Raw genomic sequence first — 7657 nt, 5'->3', positions numbered from 1 at the left:
TGGGGTTGCTGTATGGGTTATTGTGCGTGTTGCTGTATCGGTTATTGTATGGGGTTGCTGTATGGGATATTGTATGGGTTATTGTGTGGGATATTGTATGGGTTATTGTATGGGGTTATTGTGTGGGTTATTGTATGGGTTATTGTATGGGGTTGCTGTATGGGTTATTGTATGGGTTATTGTGCAGGTTATTGTTAGGGATGCAATGAATCCAGGATTCGGTTCGGGATTTGGCCAGGATTCGGCCTTTTTCAGCAGGATCTGCCTGGCCGAACCGAATCCTAATTTGCGAGGGAATTGCGTGACTTTTTGGTATAAAACAAGGAAGTAAAAAATGTTTTCCCCTTCCTACCCCTAATTTGCATATGCAAATTAGGGTTCGGATTTGGTTCGGTATTTGGCCGAATCTTTCGCAAAGGATTCGGGGGTTCGGCCGAATCCAAAATAGTGAATTCGGTGCATCCCTAGTTATTGTATGGGTTTTTGTGCAGGTTATTGTATGGGTTATTGTATGGGTTATTTGTGTTATTGTATGGGTTGCTGTATGGGTTATTGTGTGGGTTATTGCATGGGTTATTGTGTGTTATTGTATGGGTTATTGTGTGTTATTGTATGGGTTGCTGTATGGGTTATTGTGTGTTATTGTATGGGTTATTGTGTGTTATTGCATGGGTTATTGTGTGTTATTGTATGGGTTATTGTGTGTTATTGTATGGGTTGCTGTATGGGTTATTGTGTGTTATTGTATGGGTTATTGTGTGTTATTGCATGGGTTATTGTGTGTTATTGTATGGGTTATTGTGTGTTATTGTATGGGTTGCTGTATGGGTTATTGTGTGTTATTGTATGGGTTATTGTGTGTTATTGCATGGGTTATTGTGTGTTATTGTATGGGTTATTGTGTGTTATTGTATGGGTTGCTGTATGGGTTATTGTGTGTTATTGTATGGGTTATTGTGTGTTATTGCATGGGTTATTGTGTGTTATTGTATGGGTTATTGTGTGTTATTGTATGGGTTGCTGTATGGGTTATTGTGTGTTATTGTATGGGTTATTGTGTGTTATTGCATGGGTTATTGTGTGTTATTGCATGGGTTATTGTGTGTTATTGTATGGGTTATTGTGTGTTATTGTATGGGTTGCTGTATGGGTTATTGTGTGTTATTGTATGGGTTATTGTGTGTTATTGTATGGGTTGCTGTATGAGAGTTTGGAAAGACTGAAGGATTGTGCAGCCCCCTCCAGTAGGATAATGTAGAAAGCTCTGAGCCACTAAGTTTGTTTCCTCATTCTCAAAGGCCCAAAAAGAATAATACCAAAAAATGGTCTCAAAATGAGGATAATGGCCAAATGTCAGAAAGATTGTAATAAATTGAAATTCATCAAATCTAACAGCAAATGTTTGTTGAATGTGTAATGTTCGACCCACAAGTTGCACATTTCCCTCCTCTCTCTTCTTGGGTAAAAAGAAAAACCAATGTAAATATAATGGTGATGTGTGAGTACAAGGATGTACCACATGTATTGGGGGGGGGACGTAGAGAGCCGGGGCTGATGCTGATGCTGCTGTGAGACGCACTATATGCACGAAATGAAAACGAATCCGACGCATTGACTGTACGGAGCCCGTGATGTGACAGAAACACCCACTCCGCACGCAAATGAAAGACTGTGTGAATAAACCCGCAGAGCGCTACCTTACCCTTTGTCACGCTTGAGAACCGCTCATTAAACACAGCGCAACACGTGACCAGGCTGCTGCACCTGCCGCTCCCGTATCTCAGTGAGAGCATTCAAGCGGCAGGCGCGCTCCCTGTTATACTGTGAGCGCGCTCATAAGGGCGACGCTGGCAAAGCTCCGGCAGAGGGCGCTCCGGCTACTGCAGCAGCATCACTTGGTGCGAGAGGAGGAGGAGGGGGAGGTGGGAAGCAGCTCGTCCTGTTTATTTCATCCTTAACAGCTTTATGCGCTTATAGGGATGGACCTGTCTCCGGGCGACCCTCAGGCTGCTCTGCCACCTCCTTCCTCGGACTGAGCAGGTACAGGGGTGTCTGTGGGACATGCCCGGGATTCCTGTCAGCAGCAGCAGCCTCAGCCTGTGACTGGAGACAAGCGGAGCAGAAGGAGGATTCTCTGGTTGCTAAGGTAATAATCCTGCCTGGTCCTCTCACACCCCAGGGATGACATCCTCACCCCTATCATCTTCTGCATTTCCTCTGACTTTGCCCATATGTGGGGCCTCACCTGCTTGGCTTTTATCTCCCAACCCACCCTCCACATAACATCATCCCCTATCCTGACACCCATGTATTTGCCTGGCACCCATGTATTTGCCTGACACCCATGTATCTGCCTGACACCCATGTATTTGCCTGGCACCCATGTATCTGACTGGCACCCATGTATCTGACTGGCACCCATGTATTTGCCTGACACCCATGTATCTGCCTGACACCCATGTATTTGCCTGGCACCCATGTATCTGTCCGGCACCCATGTATCTGCCTGACACCCATGTATCTTCCTGACACCCATGTATCTTCCTGACACCCATGTATTTGCCTGGCACCCATGTATCTGTCCGGCACCCATGTATCTGCCTGACACCCATGTATCTGCCCGACACCCATGTATCTTCCTGACACCCATGTATCTTCCTGACACCCATGTATCTGACTGACACCCATGTATCTGCCCGACACCCATGTATCTGCCCGACACCCATGTATCTGCCCGACACCCATGTATCTTCCTGACACCCATGTATCTTCCTGACACCCATGTATCTGACTGACACCCATGTATCTGCCCGACACCCATGTATCTGCCCGACACCCATGTATCTGCCCGACACCCATGTATGTTCCTGACACCCATGTATCTTCCTGACACCCATGTATCTGCCTGACACCCATTTATCTGACTGACACCCATGTATCTGCCTGACACCCATGTAACTGCCTGACACCCATGTATCTTCCTGACACCCATGTATTTGCCTGGCACCCATGTAACTGCCTGGCACCCATGTATCTACCTGGCACCCATGTATTCACCAGGGACATATCTGCAGAGGAAGCAGACCCTGCGGCTGCAGGGGGGCCCAGGAGGTATAGAGGCCCCATGAGACCCTAATTCATATACAATTTCAATAAATATTGGCAAAACAAGTCAACTTCTGGACATTTTGGTGCCTGAAAAATAATTTGCTGTTGGGCCCAGTAATATCTAGTTACACCACTGCCTGACACCCATGTATCTGCCTGACACCCATGTATCTGCCTGGCACCTTGTGTTGGAATGTGAGGGCTGTTGGCTGCTTGTGGTGCACTGATAGTGTGGACCCCTAATTCCTGTGCTGGGCTGAGCTTGAGGTTGGGATTGCTGCATGTGTTTCACATCACAAATCTCCCATTACATTAAGCTATATAATATTGCTGTGTTATGGGGGGTGGGTGATTTGTCTATAGAATCTCCTTCACCAACCTGTGACTCACCAGCTATATTGCAGCCAGAGCTGCCTATTCCATCTGGGGTCCCATACTATACTCTGCAGAATCTAATGCTGTTTTTCAGTGGGGACCCTACATTTGTGCCCCACTCCCACCCTTATAGCTACCGTAGTTATAGTACACCCGTATCCATATCTGTTTGGATTCTGCCGTTCAAGTGCAGTTAAAGGGCCACAGGTTGAACTGATGGATGAGGGGTTTCATTAACTCTGCCAGTCCCTGGTTTGTGTTTTGTTCAGATGCCAGAGGGGCTGGGCAGCCATTGATTTTCTGCACTAATTGATGGAGACCATAGAAGGTATTTGTGTGCAGCTCTCTGGAGTGGAAAGTGTGCTGTGCCGTATGCTGTGATTATATTATCTTCCCATTACAGAGCGTCTGAAGTTGGAGTGAGGACAGGCTCCTGTTGGTATATCATTTATCCAAGTGACAGCTATGGCAGCACTGTCACATTCTGACTGTCATATTCTAGAATTGTACTTCCTTGATGGTGTGCACCCTCTTACATGAATTGTGACATGATTTCATGTGGGTTGGTCTAATGACAGTTTAAATTGATTTGTATTGATGTGTTTAGGTTGCTATGAGATCTGTGCTTTGTTGTGTCGTTGACGTCTGTGGGTTGCTATGTGTTTTCTCTTAAGGGGGCTGGCATCTTCAGGATGTTATGATTTTGTGTTCCGTAGGCGGATAAGGAGGGCTTTCTGTGTGTTGGGTTGTGGGCTTATTGTGTTTAAATTGCTATGTGTTTAGAGAAGGACCATTCAAGGTGTCTGTATGGCTGGTGTATACATCATACACGTTAGGTTGGAAATGCCATGTTTCTGTTACTATGGCACTGACATTTGAGCTGTGCTGTCATGCTGTGTAGCTGTTTGTGTTAAGGGTCCTACAAAATCACTTTGGCATGGCTTGCTGATATCTAGGGTACATGTTAAAGGGGACCTGTCACACAAGAAAAATATTCCAAATCCAATTTTATCCCTTTAGTCTAGCAAAATAAACTTTTATTACACTGTATAAAGGATTTGAATCTTGTTTCCTTCAGTCTGGGAATTCATAATTATAGCAAGCGGGCAGGAACCATATTGTGGACATTAAGGCAAGCCTTGCATCATCTCAAAAGCATCTCAAAATCTTGTTTGTGCACCAGAATGGGGGACCTGATGTCCATTCCAATGTACTGGTTACACAATTAAATGGTAAAGAGAGCGGGGGAACGTGGGGAGAGCAGTGACATCTAGTAAGTGCTGAATGGAAAGTGAAAGTAATTGCCTGCCCTGCCTCTATGCATAGACATAGAGGAGAGACAGACAATATTTGATTGACAGATGAGATTTTTAAACAAGTTTACAACAGCTATGAATACATTATTAAAAAAATTTATTTGGATTTCATGTTTAATTTGAAAAGGACTTTTATTATACAGATTTTTATATCTGGGTGACAGGTCCACTTTAAGGACCCGGAGGGGGGGAAGGCAGCTATTGCAGAGAGGCTGGAAACTAAAGGGATAAACTAAAGGAACATAATGTATGCAATCAGGAGGGTCCAACCTGTAACCTCATCCGTCAGTGGAATTTGGGGATTAGCAGCAAAAGCAAGAGGGGTATATTTTAGATATTCTTTATGTATAGACCAACTTGTCGAACATGTGTTACAACCCTCTGCAACATTTGAACATCGCAATGTATGAAGCAAATATTAGGCCACTCTGCCCAAAACTCCTCCCTGGCAAGCTATTTTCTGCCTGATTCTGGACCTCTGGGGGTTTGTATAAATATTTGCACTTTTAACTAGATTGCCCCTCAGCTGCCCCTAGGATTGCTGGGGGCTCAGGACTAATCTATTCTACCCATAGATTGGCCCTGTGCTGAGCTGATGCATTCCTGTGAGTTTGACTGGCATTGATATGCTTCTGTCTCAGGGTACATTTTTGATCAATACATTTCCTTCTCTAAATTTAGTAATAGGGAGGTCCTATGTGTCTGAAGTTTTCAGTTTGGCTTGGGGGGGGGTGCATGGTTAGCATACAACTTTTTCTGCTTTGCATTTGCCTGCGGCTCTGTGTATGATATGTTCCTTCGAGGCTGATGCATATGATTAATAGGTGGGTAATGAAAAAGTGTATTTTTCATCTGTTTATGTTTGTCCCTCGTGTGCCTGGGTCCTTGGCTCTTCCGATGCACTGCCGACATATTCATTCTACATTGATGCTGGGGAACAAAGCTGAGAGGTTTAGAGGTTGATACAGACGTTTGATGGCATGCTTCTTTTCATTTCCTGTTGGGTATGGGTAGTTGTCGCTTTATAAAAGTGCACTTGACTTTGGGATTCACCTCCATAGTTTCAAAGCCTAAAGCATTGCATATGTATGTGTTTGTGACAGGGGGCAGAGGGCACCCTATGTAGGAGGATTCTGATTGGAGAGGCATAGTGAATTAACCCATGGGAAGGTGTCTGAGAAATATGAAGCTTTTAAAGGCGCTTTTTATCAAAATGGTTCATGCAACAAAATTAATGTAAACAGGAAAAGCGCTCAGGGGAGCACTTTATGTATATTTACGTTAATATTTTAAGAGGCGTTACGTCCCTTTTCAAGCAATAGATCACCTTGCCTTTAACCTTTCATGTGATGTAGACCGTGGTATTCTAAGAAAATTTTCTGTTGCTTGTGAAATATTTAGCTTTTTGTTCTGCAGTTCCCAGTTTGGCATTAAAATCTGGTTTCTAGGGCCCCGCATACCTAGCAGAGAGGCAGTGGTTGATTAAATAAAAACAACAACAAAATCTAACCTCAGGAATATGGTTGTCAGGATCAGTGACCCCAGCAACCAGGCAGTGTTATACATCATTAGTGAAGGCAGAACTAAAAGGCTGATGTTTTCTAAATTACACAAAGTAGGCCATGTAGAACATGTAAACTAGGGATGCACCGAATCCAGGATTCGGTTCGGGATTCGGCCAGGATTCAGCCTTTTTCAGCAGGATTCGGATTTGGCCAAATCCTTCTGCCCAGCCGAACCGAATCCAAATCCTAATTTGCACATGCAAATTAGGGACGAGGAGGGAAATCGCGTGACTTTTTGTTAGAAAAAAAGGAAGAAAAAATGTTTTCCCCTTCCCATCTGGTTCGGATTCGGTTCAGTATTCGGCCGAATCTTTCTCAAAGGATTCGGGGTTCGGCCAAATCCAAATTAGTGGATTCTGTGCATCCCTAATGTAAACCAGATACAAATCAGCTCAGAATATCACCCTTTAGTTGTTTTACAATTTCCAAAGCTTCTCTTGCTCTCCAACCAAGACAGTTTTTTACATGCAGAATATCTTGCTCTATTCCAAGTCCTAGAGGGACATGGGTCATATACCTATGTTGATATTTTCCTACTCACTTTCTCTAATGTCTTATAATTACATAACTTTTGCTTTTATCTTCTTTTCCTTTTAATGCTTTGATTATTTTGTACTTTACTCTCTACTTTATTCTCTAAACAGGAGCGCACCGCCAACGAGGCGAGTTGAGAAACTCGCCTCAGGCGGCACGCCGGATAGGTTTCCTGGGGCGGCAAAAAGCTGCTCCCTGTACCTTTAATTTTCGGTTTTTAAATTGCGCTCTCCTCATTAGAGTTCCTGCCCCCCTCCCGACGGGTAAACCGGTAAGGGGGGCGGCATTGCAGGAGCCGCCTCAGGCGGCGTTTTCCTCTGAATTGGCGCTGTCTCTAAATGTCCTTTTCTCATAATCATTATCCTTAAAGGGATACTGTCATGGGAAAATAATGTTTTTTCAAAATTAATCAGTTAATAGTGCTGCTCCAGCAGAATACTGCACTGAAATCCATTTCTCAAAAGAGCAAACAGATTTTTTTATATTCAATTTTGAAATCTGACATGGGGCTAGACATATTGTCAATTTCCCAGCTGCCCCAAGTCATGTGACTTGTGCTCTGATAAACTTCAATCACTCTTTACTGCTGTACTGCAAGTTGGAGTGGTATCACCCCCTCCCCTTTTCCCCCAGCAGCCTAACAAAAGAACAATGGGAAGGTAACCAGATAACAGCTCCCTAACACATGATAACAGCTCCCTAGTAGATCTAAGAACAACACTCAATAGTAAAAACCCATGTCCCACTGAGACACATTCA

At 44.1% G+C, this 7657-nt stretch overlaps 1 protein-coding gene across 4 annotated transcripts in view; it reads left to right on the top strand.

Annotated features, from left to right (window-relative positions):
• The first annotated feature begins 1885 nt into the window (after window positions 1-1885).
• Window positions 1886-7657, top strand: part of rgs6.L (regulator of G-protein signaling 6 L homeolog) — a 227755-nt gene continuing 221983 nt past the window's right edge. For 2 of the 4 annotated variants that reach the window (XM_041571900.1, XM_041571899.1), the window contains exon 1: window positions 1886-2146. The gene's annotated coding sequence lies outside the window, so the exon portion shown is untranslated. 4 annotated transcript variants of the gene reach the window in all.

This window comes from Xenopus laevis, chromosome 8L (genome assembly GCF_017654675.1).
Source record: "Xenopus laevis strain J_2021 chromosome 8L, Xenopus_laevis_v10.1, whole genome shotgun sequence".
Lineage (NCBI taxonomy): Eukaryota > Metazoa > Chordata > Amphibia > Anura > Pipidae > Xenopus > Xenopus laevis.
Note: the sequence above shows the minus strand (reverse complement) of the source record. Positions and strands in the feature narration are given on the sequence as shown.